The following is a 25,278-nucleotide window of genomic DNA, read 5'->3' as shown; positions in this document are numbered from 1 at the left end:
TTCGTTTACTTTGAAGTTCTCTGCGAGCTTTGAGTCAGTTTGATTTTTGGCATTCCTATTATTATCATCCCACTGCATTCTGAACTGAAGATAAGTAGTTTTGCAGGCTAAAATGGTCTCTGGTACTCACTTTTTCCTTTGCATTCAGTAGATGTGAAGCTGGTTTTTCCCTTTTGTATAGCTGCAGGTTACAGACTTCCTCTACATTCAAGTCCTTAAACTTAATGCAACTGGTATTACTGATAAGTCCTATGAATTCATCACCATTTCTGCTTTCAAAATCAGGGAACTTAGTTGCAAAACTACCTTAATTTCTCCCTTTGTCTTGAATTGAATCATCTTGTGACCATTTAATTGAAAGTTTTACTCCAGAACCAGATCTTTCATAAAGCACACGTTTCAAAACCAAGTTTAAAATTACATCAGTTCCTGATATTTAAACTACTAATTGGAGAAGAACAAGTCATCTCTCACAGTCAGAAATAATATACTCTACTGCTACTAAGGAAACTGGAAATGCACATTTTCAATATATATATGGAAAGTCTGAGCGCCAGGAGGAGTAAAGCAGCTCAGGTAGCTAACATTTTGAGATTACATCTGTCCATGTCTGCCAAGGTTTTACATTACAAAATGGACATGTAGTAAAGAACTGATCAACAAACCGGGAGAGCTGGCATAATAGGATGAACAACAAACAGAGATAGGGAGCAAAAGAAGCTAATCAAGAACACATAGAAACCACAAGGGAATTTGTTGCCAGAGCATCATGTCCTTTTTAGATTCCCAAAATTCCACCACAGCGATTCCAAATTATCAAAGCTATTTACCTTTTAGATACAATTGCCAAAGTTTGTATTCCTCTGCAAAATTGAGTTAGGTGGTCTTTACCAGCATTACCCAAACAGGCCATCTTTTAAGGCACTTTGACCTAGATGATTTCTTGTCTAGCCACATTTTCCTTCCTTATATTTTGCCATCTTATCACATTAGTGATATGGCTTGCCTTCATATTTTCATTTTCTGGAACAGTATATATCCCCTCAAATAAGTATTTCACTCTTAATTTCCGTTTCATTGTTTGTATGTGTAGTCACATCCTTATCTTAATTTTAACACAGGAAAGTACTCAATGGCAAAGATGCAAATTCCATGTTTTCATTTAAAGAAGATAAAATATATATTTTGTAAGCATGACTTTCAAAACGTTATCTGTCTACCTATGATCAAGAAGGAGTGTTAATATTCAACTACCTGAAGTGGTTAGAAAATATGAAAGGAAGATAAAACAGGTGAGTAACACAAGCTTTGTGGAAGGTGTTAACACCAAGGGAAGTTCCACTGACCCCAGTGGAGCTATGGCCAAATGAGGTTCTGCTCTTGGAGCTGGACTTCATGGAGATCTGTGAAGTATGTGTGTAATGCAGCTGAGCGTGGTGGGTAGACAAAGAATGCTACACTTTAAATTGTGTTTTGTCTCTCTTCTCTGAATGAGATTTTCTAAGTTTCCAGAGCTGAGAAGGTGGCAATTCAGTAGTTATTCTTCTCTCACGATTGCCCTTCTCAGTAAACACACAACTCTTGCTTCCATCAAGTTCCACTTAGACTAGTGATTTAAAAAGATTATAAATCATCAACTGTGAGTCAGACAATGGATACACACCCATCAAGAAATGCATTTTCTTGTAGGAGTTAGCATGATTAATTGTATTGCGTTGTAACAATAATGAATACCAGGAGAGAATGGTAAATCAAGCAATTTTTATTTTGCAAAGAACATGTTTTTCACCACTATTGAACTGTACATGCTATTGATAGGAAAAAAGAGATTGTACTGACATCTGATTACAGCTGTCTAAATCAAAGTCCTCTACTTTCTGAGCTCACTACAAATCTGTTGAAAGGCACAGGGAGAAATACTGGAACATTTGGAATGCATGTGTAACATGATGGATGCTCTGGCATGGCATCACTCAGAGAGCTGTAAAATACCTTCTGCAGAAGGTGTTTCCATTTAATTCCTTCCAAATCTCTGAGAACCATTTGGTTTTTGGAATTTGGCCAATTTCCAAAAAGCAAACGACAGCTAACAAGTTTGACGGTGCCAAGGAGATATAGAACTTTCAGAAAGATTGTAATTGCCAGCCCAAATTCGAAAGTATTTTTTGTTCTATGCTCACCAAAGTCATGTCAACAGTCTTACTTTGCCATACATCTGTATACTCTTTTAGAGTCCTTCCTCAGAAATGAAAAAGCTTCCAGACTCAATTGGCTTTCAGTAAAGAACTCAATATTAAAGAAAGGCAAAAAGACAATTTATACATGCAAGATGAAAGACTGAGACAAGGAGGTGATGTTGACTCAGACAATATGAATGTTCCAAAGCTCTTCCCCATGGTTCTGCTCCATTGGACTCAAAACTGTAGCGCTGATCAGCTCAGTCACCCAGGGTTTGGTTCAGGATGCCCAGAAGCAATAAATGCAGGCAATAGGCTTTTGGAACATGACAGAGAAGCTGTTGTTCCCACTATGTGTTAAGTATGGGCTTCAGCCCTAGACATTGTCCCACTGAGCACACCAGTGCACATCCATGTTCAGGAACAGATCAACACTGGCCTGTGCCTGATTGCAAAGTGCTCCCCTATCCTCCCCTCTCCTTCCTTCTCCTCCTTTTCTTTTCTCTCCCCTCTCTGCTCTGTTTCTTGCCCTGCCATCAGCTTGTGTTTCAGGAAGGAGGAAGTGGGGAGAGAGAGAGAGGAAAAGGAGAATTCCCTCAGCCCAAGGCCAAGGACCAGATGGGAGAAGGCACAGCTCTTGTCACTTGTCCTCTGCTCCCGGACTCCTGAGAAGCCAGAACCACATGGGATTACAAAGTGTCCATTCCTGCCAAAGCTCAGCCTGTGAACAACATACTATCAGTTCTCAACTATTCCAGCAAAAACTTCCCAGTGATATCATTCCCCATTCCTACCCCCATCCTTCCCTTTCCAAGCCAAATGAAATAATAACAATAAACTACAAACATTAGCACAATGTATAATCATGTATAAATACTGTTCTGCTAATTAAATTCCTTTAGTCTCTGAGCTTGCAGATCCCACACTGCTATAAGAAATGGCAAATTTTTTCCTCAGGCATCACCACTTGTCATGAAACTGCAGTAGTAATTGCATTAATTCTTGTCCCGAAGTATTCTGGAGTTTGGCTTTTCAGTCTAAGAACTTCTCAGGCAAATATGCAAACATTGCTGGGACATGATCAAGTACAGACACAGAGGCATAAAAAACCATTGTTTACAAGAAAGCACTTATTTTGCTCTGGTTGCCAAAGTAGATAGCACCACAAAATTGAAGTAGGTCGGTCATGTATTTCCCATCGTGAACTGTAACACCATGACAATAGTTTGCTTTCCACTCACTGTGCAACACATTTGGTTACTTATGTGGAATTAAGCAGAGCACAGAATGGGAAAAGATGATCAGTAAATCTAAAACGGTACCTCTGGCCTGATTCCAGGGTTTAAAATCTTTAGGAAGAATATGGTGTAACGGTGAAAAGTCATTGAACTACTTGTTTCCCAGCTGGACTAGTTTTACTCTGCCAAAGTAGCTGTGTTCATGTGCAAGAGCTATTTGTCTAAGATGGCCTTGTTTCTTAATTTCGAAGGACTATTGCTTTTACCAAGACTTTTTTTGTATTTTCTAAAAAAATATTGTTATCTTTCATTTAGGACAGTAAATGGACAAGCTTTTCTTTGAGATAGGTGGCATCGAATATTATTTTCTTTTAACAGAGTAATTTGTAAAATATCACACAGAGATTGCTCAATTTCCAGTTCTGGAAAATAATAATTTTAGAAGGTGCTCAAGAGTCATAAATGAATATGAGTTTCCAATGCAGTACTGTGGAAAATAAAACTAATCAGATTATTTTGGATAAAAAATAGAGTTGGCACTGGAACAGGCAATACTTTACTATAACTTTCCATTTTGGTGCCCATAATTTGACAAGAATGTTGAAAAAATGGAAAAGATGCAGAAAAAAGCCCCAGATGGTGTCTGGATGTTCAAAAAATACTTAATGGAAGAAACTGAAAGAGTTTCATGTGTTTAGTTTATGAAAACTGTAATTGAAGGTCAATTATACACTGTCTCTGCTACAACTTTATTTCATAGAACACCCCAGGTTAGAAGGGACCTCAAAAGGTCATCTCATCTAACCTGTTCCATTTCCAGAGTAGCCAATATTAAAAGATTGTTTCATAAAGCAAAAGAAGAGTTGCTGAATGATGAAGACATGCCTAAGATATTGAACAAGTTGCCCCTTGAAAAAACTGCTCAGTAACACATTCCTGTCTACACCTTCATCCATTAAATCAGAAGCAAATGCCTTCTCCAAAGACAGACTTTAGTCAGACTAGTATCAGTGAAAAGGGAAGTTGTTGAAATCTAATCCATATTGTGACATACTGAAAGATTAAAAGATTTTAAGAGTTCCTTTTTGCCTTAAGGTGCTGCAATATCAAGAGCTGGTAATTGATACAAGAGGCAGCTAGTGAGTGACAAGCAAAATGCAGTATTGCAATTCCTCTCCTCTTCAGTGCTTGCCCCTGCTGTGAACAGGGAGCTAAGAAGGACTCAGATCCCACTGAACAGCTTCCTGGCTACTCTCAGTACTGAATTCATCTCCTGTTTTCTATAAGACCGATGAAGCTGAGCTCAGCCCAAGGAGGGCTATGATCATGCTTTAATAGCTCCTGACAATTTTAGAAGACATTAATGTGGTTAGCAGTTCTCAGTCAGGTGCGTGAGTCATGGATGATGGACTGCCTGACTGTGTTTTTGATTAGCAGTAAGGTTGGGTTTAAGAAAAAGGCTGTGGCTGCTGGGCCTGAGTCTGGTTGGGTGGTAAGCTAGGAACACACTAGCAAACAAAGAGCTGTGCCACACCTCTAGCTCCTCACATGTGCTCTCCATCTGGTCTGTTTGGAGGTGTGAGACAGATCCGTGTAGTCACCTCGCTGCTCCTGGCAAGCTTGCTGCTGTTGGCTCAGTGGGCTGAGATGTTCAGAAAGGCTATCAGAACAGTATTGGCTTTCTTCAGTTTTACAAACTTGGGCTCTGGGCAGTATCAGCTGGTCTCAATCCTGGCTAGGTCTAATGCATTGCTACCTGAAAACTAAAGAGGTGGAGGATTTCTTGAACATTGCAATGAGCTCTCTTTGAAGGAAAGACTGCAGACCAGCCAGACCTGAAAGCTAATTTGTATGCATTGTGTGAAACACTAGGTTTGGGCTTTCTGGCAGGGTAAGCAGTACTGCTAAGATTCAAGAAGGAAAAGCAGAACATATAACCCCAAGAGTCCTTTCCTGCTCTAGAGGAAATGGTCTGAGGCAAACACAGCTGGAGCAAGAATGGAGCACTTTGGGGTGCTCCCAGGAGCAATCCAAAGAATTTGAAAGAAGAACCTATACAAATCCTAGTATTGGACCTCAGTTAAAGTGATGAAGAGGTGTATCTGGCATGTCATGGATTTGGGATGTCAGTGGTGACAAGCAAATTTGTTAATGGCCCTATCGAAGATGATTTCTCAGTGACACGAAAGTGCTAAACTCTACCAAACTCTACTTTCAGGATCATATGAGCAGGTTACAAGAACTGATGTCTGGATGTATAGGCATAGTTCTGTGTTTTGTGCATCAGCTTACAGGGAAATCACCTAGCCTTTGTTGGCAGACAAGGTGGTACTAAAGGGCTTATATGAGTAGGAGAGGTTGGTGTTGCTCAAAGGGACTTTGGTATCACGTTTTGCATCTCAGTTATTTAAGACAAAGGGAGTATATATGTGTGCTTATGACATAGATACATTTGAGATGTATTTCTAAATTTCAGATACATTTCTAATGCCTTTAGGGAAAGTGATTAGCAGCACAACAGAAGTCATTAGAGCTGCACACTGGCAGATGTCCAACAAAGGTAGTAATTCAGAGGAGGGGGTGCTTCCCCACCACACCAGAATGGGAAAGTGGGCTGGGTGGAGGCACCCTCTTGAAGGAGGTGGGGAGGTGAATTGGTGCAGGAAGGCAATAACACTTTTTTCCTTCTTCCCTAAATCCCATATGAATCATAGAATCATAGAATTGTTAGGGCTGGAAGGGACCTTCAAAGGTCATCTAGTCCAACCCCCCTGCAAGGAACAGGGATATCTCCAACTAGATCAGGTTGCTCAGGGCCTCGTCCAACCTGGCCTTGAATGTCTCCAGGGATGGAGCATCCACCACCTCTCTGGGCAACCTGTTCCAGTGTTCTACAACTCTCATGGTAAAAAATTTTTTCCTAATATCCAATCTGAACCTACCTCCCTCTATTTTAAAACCATTACCCCTTGTCCTATCACAACTGGCCCTCCTGAACAGCCTCTCCCCATCTTTCTTGTAGGCCCCCTTGAGGTACTGGAAGACCGCTATAAGGTCACCCCGGAGCGTCCTCTTCTGCAGGCTGAACAGCCCCAACTCTTTCAGCCTGTCCTCATAGGAAAGGTGCTCCAGCCCTCTTATCATCTTCATGACCCTCTTATCATCTTCATGGCCCTCCTCTGGACCCTCTCCAACTAGTCCATGTCCTTCTTATGTTGGGGGCTCCAGAACTGGACGCAATACTCCAGGTGAGGTCTTACGAGGGCAGAGCAGAGAAAGTGATAGCATCCTAGAGGGCTGGTACCATGGCAGGCTGGTAGAGGCAAAGAGATGTTTGCCACACTTATTATGAGATAGGCTAACGAGATGTGGAGAGAGTTTTGCAATCTGATTATACGTTGCAGTTTCAAAGAACTGTGTTACCAGGTGGAATATTATGAAGGCATGAAAACCTTTTCTGATCTGCAAAACATAGTATTATGAAAGTCATTTAGTAGCTCATTTTCATTAATAATTTTCATAGCATCGTGTCATGGTTTGATGTGGAGGGGGGGCTGGTTCTGGTGGCAGGAGAGGGGTTTTGCTCCCTGCGACCTCCCTGGTTTTGGAACCGGGTTAGGCTTAGTTCTGGCCACCAGATCAGACTGCCATCCCCCTCGGGGTTGAGCCAATAGGGCGCCTCTGCGAATTGCCCTATTTAAGTCAGGACAAGGGAACCGGAAAAGGTGCTTCGCCCAGGATCGAGGAGAGAAGGGAGGAGGGCACTGCCCCCGCTCCCTGGCTCCCGGCCGGGCAGCTGCCTGCGTCGGGCCGGCGCCGCCCACGGAGAATGGCGGCAGCAGAGCCAGCTGGGGAACTCGGGAGCACCCCACTCCCAGGGTGCCCACTGGGCTGAGTTCACCTGGAGAGGACTGAGATCTGAGAGAAACAGCCGCATCGACAGCAGGTCAGTGAGGATGGAGCGGGAGGAGGTGTGCCGGAGCCGAGTTTCCCCTGCGGCTGATGGTGAGACAGCAGGCGGCCCCCCTGCAACCAGGACGGCCTCGGTGGAGCAGAGACCCGCTCGCAGCCCGTGGGGAGAAGATGCCTGAGCCTGAGGATGGTCGTGTTGGGGTGCACGACAAGGCAGAGAAGCATCTGGAGTCTGCGTGACGACCCACGCCGGAGCGAGTGGCTACAGCTCCCTAAGTACCCGAGACTGTGGTAAAGCCCACATCGGAGCAATCTGTGGGGAGGATTGTTTCCAGTGGGCTGGACTCACGCTGGAGAAGTTTGTGGATTTTTCCTCGTGGGTAGGGGATCCATTGGAGCAGGGGAAAAGGGTGTAAGGACTCCTTCTCCTTTAAGAAAGAAGCAGCAGTAACAGCACGGAATGAACTGACCTGCACTCCCCCAGTCCCTGCCCCCTGTGCTGCTGGGGGGAGGAGGTAGAGCTGGGAGGAAAAGGAAGGGGGGGGCGGGGGGAAGGTGTCGGTTTTAAGATCTGGTTTTGTTTCTTTCTGTCCTCTCAAGTAATGGGTTTTTGTTTCCCTTTGTCCTTCTAAGTAATCATTAATAAACTGTTTTGCTTTGAGAAAAGCTCTGCCTGTTTTGCCCAGGACCATGGTTGGTGGGTGCTCCCTCTGTTCTTGTCTCAACCCTCAGTCCCTTTGTTTTTTTTTTTTCTCTCCTCTCTACTTTACTGGAGAAGGAGAGACTGTGTGAGTTTTAGTTGCTGGATCAGCCTAAAACCACGACACATCGTTACTTTATTTCAAAATATTTTATGCAATTTTGATTACTTTGTCACAGTTGGACCTTGTCTTCAAAATTTACACTGTCATTTCAGGTATATTCTTCATGCTAAGCTTTTTTCTCTCTGTGTCCATGCTCAGTAACACGGCGCAGTACTTAGGGAGGGTTCTTTGCATCTACTTTTAACTACTAACAGAATAACATAACGTGAACTACGTATAGACAGGATTTCTGGTTCCTCATTTCTACCATGGTTTCTGCTGTTCATGTCCAGACATTTGGATAATGGCTTCTCAGTGCATGGCTGCCTGGGAGGTGTCGGGGCAAGACCCAGCAGCTGGGGCCCATTCCACCCCTCAGCTGGGAGCAGAGCAGTCCCTGGGCACAGAGTCAGCTCTCACCCCAGGCATCGGGCACCTCCCTGGGGATGGGGATGGGCTGAGGCCAGTCTCAGGCGTTGGACCGTGGGTGGGGTTCAAGGTCAGGACTGGCAAGGCTGATGGCCAGACGCGGGCTGGGCTGCACCACAGCGAGGTCTATGGCTCTGCTAGGGATCCAGCACCAAAGTCTCAGTTTCAAAGCAGCTCCCATGGGATGGGGTGAGCCCCAGCCATGGCCCTCCCTCAACAAGGAGCGTCCTCACACCTAGCATAGGTCTGGGGTGCTGGGTGTGAGGCACGCTGACCATGGCGGGGAGGCTGGGCAATGTCTACTGGGTTCCAGGCCAGGTCAAGCGTCCCCATAACCCTTTTTCCAGGGTCTGTGCAGCTCCCTGGTTCAGGGTGTGGTGGGCAATTGATCCATTCCCAGCAGCCACTAGGTCTGGGCTGATATTGCTGGGGAGTCACTATAGGGTCCAGGGAAGGCAGAGCGGGATGAGGGAATCAGGAAATCCCTGAACAGCTCCGGGTGCATGGGGAGAGTTGGAGTTGCCTTAGAGAGGCTCTGGGCTGGGTGCAGAGGTCCAGGTGTCACTGAGGAGGTCAGGACCCGGGGCCGAGCTGGAGCAGTGGTCCGTGGTGATAGTGACCGGGCTTGGACACAGCCCAGCCGTCGCCAGGCAGGTCCGTGGCAATGAGGCAGGTCCAAGGTCAAGCTGGGAAGTCAAGCTGACAGGTCAGGGACAGGGTCCGGCTCCGGATCAGCAGCCCATGGCCCACTGCCAGGCAGCAGGCGCTGTAGCTCCAGCAAGGGCAAGGCTCTGGAACGTCAGCTGAGAAGCAGATCCCATAGGGATCCCCGCAGCACCACACTGTCTGGGAACCTCTCTCCTCACATCTCCAGCAGGAAGGGGGCTGCCCTCAGCTGTACTGTTTGTAAGCTGGTCCCGAGTCCCAGCAGCCAGACCTCCAGCAGGGGAGGATGCACTCAGGGCCCTTACGTGGGTTTTCTCGAGTTTGAGTTCACTTGGATGGCAGACTAATGCGCTTTTTTCAGCATTGTGATGTTTTCCTTAAGTGTTTGTGCCCATCTGTAGCACTTACATCACAATATTTCTGTTGCTACCCTCTTTCCCTGTTTCTCAGCCTCCTTCCTTCTTCATTTGTGTTGCAATCATTTCACTTTGTATCTATCATCTTTCAAAGCATTGAATTCTTCTCTCCACAGCACCCTGGTGCTTGTTCATGTCTAATACTACTGCTTCCTGTGATGCTATCAGCATACTGTAGCACAGACTAATTCTAATAGTGACTAAGTTTGATGACTTTGCTCTAATTCTAATAGTGACTAAGTTTGATGACTTTGCTCTATAAAAAACACGTCTTCATTGAGCTCATCACTTCATCAATGTCTATTCAGAAGTTCTCAGCAAAGCACAGTGACTTGACTTTCACCTTGACTTTCAGCACTGATCAGACATACAATTCATCCTACCATTTCGAGTTCACTGAATTTTAGCGTTTTGCATTTTGTAGTTTTCTGTAGATGCAACCATTTTGGCTTTCTGCCACTTACTGCAAGTCTAGGCAGAGTGTGCCAACAATACTGATATGCTTAATGATAGCAAATGTCTTGAATCCAAATATGTTTGCTAGTATCCAGTGTCAACGGCATAAACTAAAAGACTAATGCTAGATCATCCAAAAATAGCATTTTCAAATCCATTTCTTATCATTACTGTCCAGTTAAGGAACATGATGAAAAAAACAAGGTTAGTCCTGTGTACTTTTATTCTCCCACCAAACACTGATTTGAGCTGGTTGTTCAAAATCCCACCCATTCTTAGGCAAATATTCAAAAAGTGCTCATGTAAATAATGTACATGAATAAGTAGTTTGCCCATGAAACAACTAACATAAAATGCTTAAAAATGTAATGAAGCATATCTTGTATCTATATAGATATTAAGTACATACATGTATTAATGTACATATTAATGTATATTCTTAAACACAATATACTTAGCTTGTATGAAGCTAGTGTAAATCCTGATCTGGATTACCTGCTGTATCCATATATTCTCAAAGCAATGCTCCTAGTGATAAGTATATAAAGTTTCTCTTTTTGTTCTACAACGATATAACAACTGTACTATTAATAAAAGGATTATATTACAGTCTGTAACACTAATATTATAATTGTATTATTGTATTGTGACTGCAGTGCTCAATAAATTGCCACAAATTTGGAAAGAGCATAAGACTGAGATTACCTTCTCTGGTATGTCACTCAGCACTTCGTGAGAAACAAGGTGAGCCGCAAATATCTCCAACTGCAACTGCTTCATACCACTATAACTGATGCTGTCCTTTTGCTACAGCAAACTGTGAAACTGTCTTTTCCCTCAACATTCCCATTCCAGTGATTTCATTGCTCCTTGAAATTCCTCTCTAGGTGGTGTCTTTTCAGCCTTTGCCTACTACCCTGTTTTCCCAGAGTTTCTAGGGTGCATGCATCTGGAAGAGACAGCAGAATTTGGCACTCAACTGGAATGCGCCCTACTTTCAACACCATCTCGTACTTCACTGTCAGTTCTCAGGAACCCTTTTTGTGTTTGTGGTTTTGGCTCAGCCATATTGCCATACAAATTAGCCCTTGCCTGTGTTGAGTAGTGATGTCTCCAGGCTTTTTGAATTCTTCACCACTTTACACAATGCTTTTACTTCTTCAACTTCTCCAGAAGTCTTAAGTCACTTGTCTGCTATTCAGTCTCTATAGCTTTGAGTTTTACTGCTTGTCCAACTTCTCCTTGGTTGTTTAGGCCTCTCATAGCTTCCTCCACAGTGCTCGGGATCAATTTGCATTGTCCATTGTCGTGGGTTAGGCCGCTCTGGCAACCAAACCCTACACAGTCGCTCACTCACCCTCCCTCACCCCAGGGATGAGGGAGGGAATTAAAGGAGAAAATGGGAAACCCGTGGGTTGAGATAAGAACAATTTAATACAGATAAGTACTACACAGTGTAGATGCTCACCACCCCCTCTTATCCAAAGCCCGTCTCGTCCTGAAGCTGCAATCCCGGACGAACACGAGGCCCTGAAATAGAGAGAGAGAGAGAGAAAGCACTCTGAGAGTCCAAAAGTGAGAGTCCCAGAAGGGCAAAAGCCCTTCTTTCCGGCTGACCCTCACTTTTATACTGGGCATGACGCTGCATGATATGGAATACTAATTGGCCAGTTTGGCCCTCAATCTTAAGTTCCACCACAAATCACAAGGGGAATCATGGCCCCCTTGTCCCGGCCATGCTCCACCCTTATCCTGTTGTGCTCCTGCACATTGGCAAGAACACGGCAGCTGAAAAGTCCTTCAGACCTCAGTGCCAACTATAAACATCAGCTTGCTATCAACATTCTTCTCAGAGTGAGCCTCTGAGTAAAACCAAAACACGGAGCTCTTCTAGCTGCTAAAAAGAAGAGCTAACTCTGTCCCAGCTAAAACCAGGACATCCATCCACTCTGCAGAGAAATATCTTTGGCATTACCAGTCACTTACCCGGCACATTGTCTCCATGTAACCTTAGCTACCTCCTGTGCAGAGCTCTCCTTTTTCTTATCCAGATAACACCTGGAGATATTATTCACACTTAGTTCCTTTTTTTAATTTTACCGTAACTTTTCTCACAGCTAATTCAGTTTAGCTAGGTGTGTATGTCTTCATAGAGAAACATATACTTCTGTCAGCAGTCAGATCTGTGTCAGCCACCACACCAGCCATGGGAACTCCTCCAGCTAGTAGGTTACAGCAATTAACATAGGCTGAAGTAGAAATCGTGAACCGGAGGCTACAGCTTACCTGTATAAACATCCTTGCCCTGTTGCAAAGGTGCCAGCTGAATTTAAAAACTGGCGTTGGACTGATTTGAAAAGGGAGTATCAGTAGCAATAGAAATATTACTTGTTACTGACACAGCGTTCAGTTACACAGAGCCAGCGGTGCGTCACATGAACAGCTGGTGGAGTTTTGGGAAAATGGTTCAACAAAGGCCTGTTTTCCCTTTTCCTACTCTGTATTTAAACACTCCTTAAGCTCCTAGCTGTTTTCCAACTTTTGTCTGTTCAGTAACAGAGAAAAGAAGTTCTGATATAATGGAAAATGTCATTAGGAGGTTAACTTTCAACTTTGCCTCGAACTTCTTAAATGACTGATTAACTTACCTCCTGACAGTTTACAGAAGAAATGAGGGTTGTAAACAGGACTGCTTACTTCTTTCTTATCACTTAAGTATCTGTTTAATCTATTCATCACTCACACACTAACTACCTAGAAATAAGTGCAGGGTGAAGTGCTTGTAACCACGAATTCCATGAAGTCATGCACTAGACAAGAATCAGGATAAAGGACAAGAAACCACCAAGTCCTCCTTAAGCCCTGAAAGTGTAGTGTACTGTTCAAGTCGTGCCTACAGGCACTTTCCACTAAAGTAAGTGGCTTTCAGTGTCCCATGAGCATGACACTCTTGAGTGATTGTGTACTGGATGGGAGCTTTGTACATGATCATCTAAGAGTGAGTTGGAGAAATGACTTAGGAGTTTGTACCGCAGTTTGTCTAGAAAGAGAAATGTGAAGCCCCTTCTGAGCATGATACCAGTTTAAAAGAAGGTCTTACAGGGGCAACACTGTTGCCTTTGGCCCAGGTCACTAAGAACCAAGCAGGTAGCCCTGTCCTGCTGAGCTTGGGTAGCTCCTCACAGGCCGTGTTGATAAGACACACTGCCATGCATAGCAAAAAGCAGAGCAGAGAAGGGTGGGACAGTGTTTGCATCCAGTCACCTTTGCTTTTCCAGCCCCAACGAGCAGCTTCTCAGTTTTTTTCCTGGATCAGTGAGGAGAACACCCAGGGAAAGTCCAGAACAAGGCCTTAATTTAGCATCAGATGTAAAACGTGTCTTTGAGCTTCTCTGAGCGCTCAGCCAACATCACTGTCACTGGTCTGATTTAACAAATAAAAGGTACCTCATGACATCTCAGTGTCCTCTGTGAAATAACACAGCCTTTGACAAACAAGCAAAAAAACCCACTCCAAAACCCCATAATTTTGTATGGTAAAGGTAGAGCACAAAAATAATATTGGCTCTCAGGAATCTGCTTCAAAGATGGAGCCATTTCTGTATTCTCCTCTATACCCTTTCAAATTTAGTGAAAAGGTACATGAAGGATTATATGAAGGTTGACCCTTGGCGTAAGAAAATATGTAACTGCACTATTCGACAGCAAGGAAAAATTGCTTCCTACCTGTGTAATATCGTCCTCATCATTAAAACAACTTGCTATATTACAGCATTGCTCTGTAAGCAAAACCGCTTTCCACGTATCTCAAGCTGGCTATGTTAATAAAAAGTTTGCTATTTGCTCTTGATGTGTGGGATGTGAGCCTACTAATCACTCTGAAAAGAAATTCCCTCTTGTAGCATAATTCTCTGGTCTGTGTAGTTATACTTTTGGGTCCTACTTCTCAGCGCTGAGACAAAGACTGGTTAAAGTGGAAGTATCAGGTGATGGTTCAACAGGACAGTCTCAGTAAAACTCCTCTTGCTCTTTACACAGAATGTTAATGATGCTAAAGCATACCTTGATTAACCCTCCTTGAGCTCTGAAAATCTACAGAAAAACTCCAATGCCAAAGTTCAGTGTGATGTTTATCACAGCTGTAATAGGGAGAAGCAACAATAGAAGCACCCAAACGGAAAAAAAATAGACTACTCTCGTTGTCAAAGACGATGGTGAATTCTCAATATCCAGGGTGATCTCATGTCACCAAACAGCATTGTCCTCATTTTGACTGGGACAGAGTTAGTTCTTTTTATCAGCTAGAAGAGCTCTGTGTTTTGGATTTAGTATGGGATTCGTTGTGAGAAGAATGTTGATGGCCCACTGATTTTTGTAGCTGAGACATCAAAGACCTTTCAGCTTCTCATGTTTTTCCAGTGTGCAGGAGCACAACAGGCTGGGGGGGAGCATGGCTGGGACAAAGGGTCCACGACTCCCCTTACGATTTGTACTTAGACTTAGGATTGAGGGCCAAACTGGCCAATGGAGTATTCCATATCATGCATCGTCAGGCCAAGTATAAAGATGAGGGTTAGCCAGAAAGAAGGGCCTTTGCTCTTCCGGGACTCTGTTCCAAGGCTTGTCTCTCTTGGACTCTCAGAGAGCTATCTTCTCTCTCATTCTCTTTGTGGGCCTCTCGCTTATCCAGGATTGTGGTATTGGGACTTATCTGTTTCAGAATCGTTAGCTGGGATGGGACACACCTTGGTCACTGGGTGGTGAGCAATTATACTGTACATCACTTGCTTGTATATATTATCAGTATACATATGTTAATTGGAAACTTACAACGATTGCATTTAGCAAAAAAAGTTCAGAGTCCAAACTGTACAGTGCTATTTAACAGATTAACATAACATTTTAGAAGAATCACATATATATATTGATTTATTGTTATTGTTATTGTTATTGTTATTGTTATTGTTATTGTTATTATTATTAAATTGTTTTTATCTCAACCCACGAGTCTCTTTCCCTTTTCCTCTTTAATTCTTGTCCCCATCTCCTGGGAGTGGCACAGAGTGAGAAAGTGGCTGCGTGGTGTTTAGTTGCTGGCCAGCCTAAACCGCAACAGGCAAACAGTAACACCAAAGAGAAGAGACACATGCTCCTTTTTCAGAGAGAAGGCCAAAAGGACCAGAGAATGAGGAGAGGCATGAATAAAGCTGGAAGGTGACATCTTAAAAGAGTGAAGGCCACGCATGTTTGCAAAATCCTGTGTAGGTCCCACACCAGTAATGGTAGTATATTCTGGAACTGGAAGTAGAATTGCTGTTTCAGTGTGGTGCTGTCAGTGCCTACTACTTCAAAGATATGACATTTTCTTAAACCAGTGATATTCTTTGAGAATTTTCCAGGGCATGAGGTTGCAGGAGCTCAGTCAGTGGTGGGACAGATGTTTCTGCTCTACATTCATCGTGCAGAGCAGACATCCCATGAGAAGCAGTAGATTTTCTACACTGACCAAAGGAGAAGTCTCCATGGGGGCTACACAGGGTTCATTCTTCTGACTACTGCAGCTGCATCACTGCTCAAGGACCACTTGCTTGCTCTAGATTTGCTGTTCTACAAATACATCCACAGACGCTGCCTCCAAGATGCTACTGTTTTAGAGCTGCTTGTATGGTGGCTAGTTATGGCTGAATCAATTTCACAGCCTTTTAAAAATTTATTTTTCAAGTATTGTGTGATCCTTCTAAAATGTTATGGTAAGCTGTTAAACAGCACTGTACAGTTTGGACTCTGAACTTATTTTGCTAGATGCAATGGTTGTAAGTTTCCAATTAACTAAAAATTAAGCATTAACTGGAATACCTTAATTGAAAAAATATGAAAACATTTCAATTAATTTTTACAATTAGAAATTAGGAAGTAAGTACTAGTAATTAGCTCCCATAAAGTTGTACCTTGACTTTCTTCCTAAACATTTGTAATGCCTAGGGCCTTTCTTAAACCACTCAAGCATGACAATCTCTTTCAGCCACATTAACTTTCTGTAGCAAGTGTTACTGAACTTGTTCAAGTGTAATTTGCTTATGTTACGGCTTTTTGCTTACTCACATGACTAAAGTACTTTTCTCTCCGCGCAGTGGCATTACTAAGTCCCCAGGTTACAGAGAAACATGCTAGGAATACAGATTATAGCTTTCATATTTTGTTTCTGTGGGCTGGGAGCTACTATTGCTGCTACTGCATCAAATGAGTGGAAAGTCACTAGTCGAGCATCATCTGTTATCACTGCAACCTGGATTTTCCAGGGTCTTTGGATGAACTGTGCCGGCAACGCGCTGGGTGCTTTTCACTGCAGACCTCACCTTACTATCTTCAAAGTAGAAGGTAAGTAAGTGTAATTTAACTGGAACATATGGAGAGCTATGTGTATTGCATGATGTGAGCCTGAGGAGAAAAAGATCATTTTGGCTTCTGCAAGAGATTATGATTAAAGCTTTGTGAAGAATATAAGTGAAGGATATTGTAGACAGAATATCAGAAACAACTTTGTAGAAATGATATGTATTGCAAGGAAGACAGTAAGCTCTACTCTGTGGTTAGTAATATGCGATAAGTATACTGGACAAAGTTCCAGTAAACACGCTATCAGTAACAAACCATCGTTAGAAAAGAGATAGACTAAACTGTCTTCCAGCTCTAATTTCCGTGCAAAAATAAGCGTCCTGCTTGCTGGATGAGGAGGGGAGGAAAGACGGCAAGGTCTGCGACAGCTACCAGTACTCTTTTTAGTATCTAAGGAAATTAGATAACAAAGAACCGCATCCACAAATACTATGCAAATGTTCATATGCTGGGAATTAAGTCCGCACGTATACTTGCTGTATGACAGACTAATATTTTAATTTTAAAGGTCAAAGATGTGCTGTTTCAGAATGTCTGTTTTAATGGAAAGCTTTGGATTTGGAAGCCATCTATCAGAGCATAAAAACAAACAGATTCTTCTTGCCTTATGTCAGGAACAGGTTTTCTCAGAGACAGGGACTAACTAAAAGTTTACTACGCAATGTATTTTCTGTTTTGCTCTCTGTGTAAAGCAGTAAATTAAGAGATTTGTTTTCTATTTGCCGTTAAGCCTTGAGACACTAGGCAAGATAGCGTTTTCAGCGAAACTGTGTGCAAGCACTCACGAGGGCGAGGGCAGAGGGATGGCTCTCTCCTGGATGTGGGCAGCACATGAGCAAGATGGAGTCAGGCCAGAGGAGGAAAAAAAGTGGATTAAGACACTGGTATTCTAGGGAAGCAGAAAAGAAATTCAAACTAGACAGAACCAGTCTTCCAAAGCTTTTATGAGACTGGAAAGAAGCACGATTCTAAGATATTAACAGCCAGTGGCTGAACGAGGTATAAAATGTACTGTTGTGCAGTTGTTGCCATATTACACAAACAGGGTCACAGACACATGCACCCCTTGCAAACATGTGGAGACATGGAAACATGGGGATGTTAGAGATCCATACCTTTTCTTGCCTTTCATCCCCCTGCTGCATCAGACTGCATGCTGGGAAATACAGATAGACTCAAACACATACAGAGGATTTTGAGAGGAAACTCAGCATCATTTTTGTACGCATTTTATCATGTCCTGCTCCAAACCATCACAAATCCCATATGAGGGATGCGTATGGATAATAATAGTTTCAATTTTTTAAAGAATGCTGTTCATCAAAAATTACTTAAAAGGCATAGAAACTCACAGATACTCTTTAAAAGTGAATATTACATCTCTGCAAATAACCATTTATACATTATTTCTGCTGAGATTTAAAGAAAAAAAAACAACTCTCTCTCATGCAGATATGACCAAATTTGTTTAAAACAATGTAAAGTACTTCAGTAACTAGAAACTGCCATTATTGCTATTAGTAGTACAAAAGCTGCTTCCAAAATAATCACCTGTAATCCATTTGCCACTTTGTATTGCTACTATTATTTTGATCACCAGCAGATTGAAATCTGAATAAACAAAATACACATCCTTATGCGTGCATCCTTTAAATATAAACTTAAGCAAATAAGTAAGATTTTGCTTATTTGCTGTTCAAAGCAACATAGACAAGAAATTCACAACAAATTAAAGTAGCATGCTCTTGTTTAAGTGAGAGAGTAGCAAGCTGCTGTACTGACATTTAAGAAGTCTAATTTTAACCTGCCAGTGCACGCACCAGCAAAGGGTAGCGTTACACGTAGCATAAACACTACTGGGAAAGAGTGAGATATTTTGTTTGGAAAATCTGCTAAACATAAACTTCTGGTAATCCAAGGAAAACAAGAGTTCAACTGGGAAAGAGCTTTGCACTCTCACTCCGTCCTACATTGTAAAACAATAAAACACTCAGATTAAAGAAGTAATGAACTCCCACCTCTGTCCTCAGAGCTTCAATATATCACCATTATTGGCATACCAATGCCAGGGTGGGCTGGCAGTGCAACTTCTTCTTCTTCGCGTTTATGATTTTATGGAATCTATTTGCAATTTGTCCTGTAGCCAAAAATAACTCTGATACACAAGCTCCTCACTCCATTGCTACCTATCCATCTTCAGGTTACCTCACAGCATGTATTAGTGGTAAATACATAAGTCACTTCCACTCCAAAGCAGATTCATTTGGTCGTTAAAGTTTTGATTGCACTTCTGGGAGGATTTTGCAGGAGAGGCTTCTACATAAGGTCTATGAAGTTTTAAGATTGTTTTCCTATTTAAATCACAGTAAATAAAAAACAGACTCCAGAGGTCTTTCTTTGAGCAGGATTACCCTGGGGTCATAGGCAGTATGTAAGTATTTACCAGAATTGACTTTCAGCTAAAGGCCTAGTTGTGCTGATAGGAGCACAGCCAAGGCAATAAGAGCTCAGCTTCTGCAACCCAGCCCACCTACAGATCTTCGAGGGCTCATGTTTCTGGAAGCCTGGGTTAGGACGACCACACTGCTAACAGTATCCAAGCTAGCTGGGCTGTTGCCAGATGTACACGTACATTCATATGTACAGCCCCAGCATAATCCACTGCAGTGACTGGGATATTCAGATGGCAGATCCTGGAGGAGTATGATGTATTTACTGTAGCATGGATAGTAATAGTGTTGTAGCTACAGTCATTTAAGGCAATGTTTGTGGGACGAAGCAGTATCTTTTATTAAATCAACTGCTTTGGGAGAAGTATGCAACAAAGTCATTCATCTGATCTGACTCATATACCGAAGCTTGAAGCTAAATATTATCTGGGAACACTGTCTCTTCAGTTGACTTGATTATGATTATCAGTGCACCAGATATGCTCACGGGAATGATATGAACAAAACCAAGGGACCATTATACACAGGCATAAAAATCACACAGTCAATAAACACCAGAAATTAAAACTAACAGAGAGACAATATTGTTTAACAAAACTAGTAACCTCTGATTAACCTCAATCCTTATCAGTAGGAGAGACCCACAAAGCACCTTCAAAGGGTGAGGCTGGCAACTAAAGCTCGTAGCTCCACTGAAGTCAGAGCTGTTGTGGACTTCAGAAAGATACTGACTTTTTATAGCAGAGTTTCTACCCACCCCTGTGAACTCCTTAGTGCTCCACAGGCAGTAGTTACCCCTCTTCTCCTTCCTCTCATGTTAATCATCCTGAATTCTTACAGTTCCAGAATTCTCCAGATTTGACAAGAACTAGCTTTTCGTTGTCTATGTTAGCACTGCTTAGATACTTAAGTATTTTGCCTTTGGTGATGCTAGAGAGCACTGTTTTGTTCACATTAAAAACATACATATAACTAGCAAACTGAATTGTGCCCACATCCCTTTCCTGTGACACCTCCCTACTCCGTCAGCACTTCCTCAAATAATTGGTTCAGTATTTGGCATGCCTAGCCTACGGCGCTCTTTCATAAATCCTCTGTACTCTGGTTTTCCATGCCATGCATTCAGAGAGATGTATCAGAAAGCTGAAGAATTGCACTTCCTCAAACCTTTACTTGTTTGAGTCTCAGATCTTCTGCTGGCATCCCTTAGTCTTACCTGTACCTGTTTTGATGGAGCCAGGTGAGGCAAGCAGTGCTATCCTGATGGTAGCCAATATGGAAAGGGCAAGGCCCAGATGTTCTGGGTCACATCAGCAGACAGTCAGAGCTGCCATTTCATGAAGCTGCCTCTGTAATGCAGCTAAGGGGTGGAAGGAAGCTGAAACAAAAAAAACCTACTATTACAGCATCTCTAGCCAGAAGAGCCTGGCATAGTTAAACATTATAGGATCATAGAATGGTTTTAGTTGGAAGAGACCTTAAAGATCGTTTAGTTTCAATGCCCCTGCCACAGGAAGGGACACTTTCCACTAGATCAGGTTGCTCAAAGCTTACCCAACCTGGCCTTGAACACTTCCAGGGATGAGGTATGCACAACTTCTTGGGGCTACCTCTTCCAGTGCTTCGCCACCCTCAGAGTGAAGAATTTATTCCTTAGAGATAATCTAAATCTACCCTCTTCCGGTTTAAATTCATTACCCCTTGTCCTGTCACTACATGCCCTTATAAAAAGTCCCTCTCCAGCTTTCTTGTAGGCTCCCTTCAGGTACTGGAAGACTGCAGTAAGATCCCGCTGGAGCCTTCTCTTCTCCAGGCTGAACAACCCCAACTCTCTCAGCCTGTCTTCAGAGGAGAGGTGCTACAGCCCTCAGATCATCTTCATGGCCCTCCTCTGGACTCTCTCCAGCAGCTCCATGGCCTCGTTATTTTGGGGGCCTCAGAACTGAATGCAGTACTCCAGGTGGAGTCTCATGAGAGCAGAGTAGAGGGGCAGAATCATGTCCCTCGACCTGCTGGCCACACTTCTTTGGGTGCAGCCCAGGATACGGTTGGCTTTCTGGGCTGCAAGCGCACGTTGTCGCCTCATGTTGAGTTTCTCATCAACCGACACCCCCAAGTCCTTCTCCTCAGGGCTACTCTCAATCCATTCTCTGCCCAGCCTGTACTTGTGCTTGGGATTGCCCCGGCCCACATGCAGGACCTTGCACTTGAGGCTTGTTGAGCTTCATGAGGTTCTCACAGGCCCACTTCTCAAGCATGTCAAAGTCCCTCTGGATGGCATCCCTTCCCTCCAGCATGTCCACAACACCACACAACTTGGTGTCATCAGCAAACTTGCTGAGGGTGCACTCGATCCCACTGTCCGTGTTGCTGACAAAGATTTTAAATTGGACTGGCCCTAGTACTGACCCCTGAGGAACCCCACTCGTCACTGGTCTCCCTTTGGACATTGAGCCATTGACCACAACTCTCTGAGTGCGACCATCCAGCCAATTCCTTATCCACTGAGTGGTCCATCCATCAAATCTGTCTCTCGAATTTTGAGACAAGGATGTCGTGTGGGACAGTACCAAATGCTTTGGACAACCATTATCCACCAACGCTGTAACCCCATCATAGAAGGCCACGAAACTTGTCAGGCATAATTTGCCCTTAGTGATCTTGCTGAGGGTGCACTCGATCCCACTGTCCAAGTTGCCGACAAAGATGTTAAACAGTGCTGGTCCTAATATTGACCCCTGAGGAACACCACTCATCACTGGCCTCCACTTGGACATCAAGCCATTGACTCCAACTCTTTTACTGTGACCATACAGGCAATTTGTTATCCACTGAGTGTTCCATCTATCAAATCTGTGCCTTTCCAATTTAGAGATAAGGATGTCATGCAATTCAGTGTCAAATGCTTTGGACAGGTCTAGGTAGATGATGTCATTTGCTCTTCCCTTATCCACCAACACTGTAACCCTGTCATAGAAGGCCACGAAATTTGTCAGACATGATTTTCCCTTAGTGAAGCCGTGCTGAGTAACCATTTGAGTTCATCTGGGTATGGGGAGCTATTCCAGCCATGCTTCGAGCTGGCGCTAGCAACTTTCCCAGAGGTCTCAACCTAGAGCAAGAAAGGACAGACAGGAGAGTTTCTCTCACTAGACAGAAGCTGACTGCCAGGGAAAACACACTAGCCCTTTGACCACTGCCAGTCGACAGTGACCCAGTCAGATACCTGCGGCCAAGGTCAGCTTTCTCCTGAGCCTGTGAGGAAGGAACTCAGTGATAAATCCCCCAGCAGCCAAGGCCCCTGCTCTGTGCGCATCACGAGTGGGCTTAGACGGGGGGCAGGCTGAGTGAGGGCTGGGGCTGGCGCTCCTGCTCCCCTCTGCCTACCACATCTCCACATCCCGCCTGCCCTGCCTGCTGTCAGGCTCCCTGCCCACTCCCTGCTGCCCATTCCCTGCCCACTCCTCCCTGCCCACTCCCTGCCCGCTCCCTGCCCGCTGCCCGCTCCCGCCGCGCGAGGCGAGCGCGCTCCTCTCTCCATGGTGCTGCAGGCGCGGCCCCGGGAGGCGCCGGCATTGCCCGGCGGCGGGTACCGCGCCCCCCGGGCGGGGGTAACGAGCTCCCGGTCGCCCTGGAAATGCAGCGGCCCACGGCCCACGGCTTCCCGCGGGTGTGAGGCCGCGGGAGAGGAGCGCTTTAACTGTAGCCGGAGCCGCGGCAAGGCAGCAGCAGAGCGCGGTTTTGGGAGGTCAGAAGCGGAGAGAGCCGCGCCGTCAGCCAGAGACGAATGGCCGCAGCCATCAGCAGGAAGGGAGAAACCCATCGAGGAGGTTTTCTTCAGGCTAATGGCCAGCCGCAGAGGGCTCTGCTGAGGGATGCTCCAGGTAGTCAAAGGGACAGAGTCACAGAGGTCCAAGGTTAGAGGACAGCTGTGTGTAAGAGCTTTTTTGCAGCAAGCAAATCCTTCTAGGAAGAATGCAGACTGAAGGGAGGTGGGGTTGATTTGCATTTGATAGACTGAGCCACCCCTCAGTCAGGTTTCTCTGTCCAATGAGAACAATATCCATTTGCTGATTTAGAAAAACAATGTCAAACAGCATTGGCAAGTTGCATCACCATAAAGAGAAATATACACTAGGAGCAACAGTGCGAATTTGGCAATAGTGGTCAGGAGATGCGGCCAGGACTCCCCTCGGAGTTTTATGGCTTAATTCCAAAATAGTCTCTGTTTCTCAGCAGACAGAAGGGTCACTGTTTGGGCTGAGTGAAATGCTGATTCCAGCACAGGGTCTTATGTGTATGCAGACAAACAAGATGTTAAATCACAGAATCATAGAATGGTTTGGGTTGGAAGGGATCACCTAGTGCCACAGGTAGGGTAGCAAAAGTTTTTCTGCTCTCACGGTTTGTCTGTCCATTGTAGCAAGCTTCTTTCCAAGCTGGCATTACATGACTAGGCCTGCCCTCTGCTCAAACAAGATAGCCTGAAACGCGTGTTTGGTCCCTAGAGGAAGCTGGTAATGCACTAGAGGTCATGAGACGTCAGGACAATACACTGCAAATGTTTTTGGAATCTGTTACGTGTTGTATATTATCGCTCACCTTCTCCCCTCTCTGCACCCTCAGAAGTGAAAGAAGAAAGTAAATGAAACAGTTCAGCCTATGTAGGAGTTAGTCTCAGACATAACATGCCTTATTAGAGTGGTTTCAAGTCAGGGAAGGAATTGATTCATATGCAATAGAGCCATTCACGAAGCAGAGAGCCATGTTTGACCTAGGAGCCCCTGGCAGCACAGATAAGAACTGAAGGAGGGGGCTAACTCCCAAGTATCCAAGATATTTTCCCCCAGGGAGCTCCAGCAGCAGCTTTGCAGTAGACCCAGAGCAAAACCCAGGGCTTCCACGGGTGTAGTAAGTCCCAGAGCCCAGGAGACCCTCAAGAGGCAGGATAGCTCCGTGAAACCTGGATTTTTGGATCTCAGAGCTGAACTATAGGTTAGAGATTTTGAAGTGGTTCACAAAGAATCCTGCTGCCAAATTTTGTTTGCTCTTTGAGCTCTTTGTTTCCAAGATTTTAATCTAGAAGCTCTGAAAATTCATGAATCTAAACCACAATGAATCACTATTTACTGCTATTTACTATGAAGACTGTCTGGCTCCGGCCGGTTACTTGAACCAGAATAGTCCAGAGCTACGGGGCAGGTAGAGAAAGGTGTCTACTGGGGTGTCTGCAGCCACAAAGATATAGAAAGGGAGTCCAAAAACTGCGGGACTAGACTGCACAGGGCCAGCTGGAAAACCCTGGGGGTGGAGGCTTTTACAGGCAGCTGTGTGTTTTGGAGTAGAAGCTGATGGCAGGTTACAAAGGAGAGACTCTGACGCTGCTTTAAAAGCTACAGGATTCCAGGAAAATGTAAGGCATTGCAGACCATCCCGCCTTTTTAGCTCTTGTTTACACCAGGCAATTTGACAGTCTCTGCAATCATCTTTCTGTGCTACAAACCTTCTGTCTTCCCACCTCTGTAGAAGGGCAGAGGTGACAGTGCTGAGATCTTTTTCACTTTTGTCAAGAACCTGGACAAGAGTGACACTGCTTGTGCTTCCCTCTGTCAACCTTACAGATTTTTGCCTGGTGGACAGTCCCCCAGAGGTGGTCTTCGTTTGCAGAAAATCAGTGAGGAAGTCTGGAAGGTGCAAAGTGCTGCTATTGGCTAGTGTGGTTCCCATGCAGCTGGTGCAAGGATGGGAATGCAGATCTTGTTATTGGAGCATTAATAAAAAAGCTCTTTCATCTTCTAATACTCACGCCAGGATAGATTGTTATCTCTGCTTTGCTTTTAGCTGTCTTTGATTACTCCTACATAGCAGCAGAGAGCATACTGCAAAATGAATAGGACTCAGCAGTAATTGGTATGCAGCCAATGTCTTAAAATACCTCTGTTCAAGCAGGTTTTGTACCCTGGTCTGCCTTGTGAGTGCTGAGGCGGGTGAGGGGAGCTTCCCTGTAGTGTGAACTGAGCAGCCTAAGGCCAATGTACCTCGTCTAATCTTTTTAGCAGTCGTGCTACAACCAGAGCTTCATTCAAAGTTACAGAGATACAATCCGCTTCATTTCTACAAGTCCCTGCAGCAGGAGGGGAGATGAGACCTCGCAAAAACAGCCATGGTAGGGGGATGAGTGAGAGAAGGAGACTGAAGTACAAATCATTAAAGCTGATGATTTTGGAATTCACACTGCTGAGATTTAAGATTTTAAATCTGTAGCCTTCTAGCACATATGACATTTTCAGGAAGCGGTGCAAGGGGAAGGAGAGAGGCTGAGCAGCAAATAGCTT

The sequence above is a fragment of the Tauraco erythrolophus genome, chromosome 1 (assembly GCF_009769465.1).
Source record: "Tauraco erythrolophus isolate bTauEry1 chromosome 1, bTauEry1.pri, whole genome shotgun sequence".
Lineage (NCBI taxonomy): Eukaryota > Metazoa > Chordata > Aves > Musophagiformes > Musophagidae > Tauraco > Tauraco erythrolophus.
This window is presented reverse-complemented; position numbering follows the sequence as displayed.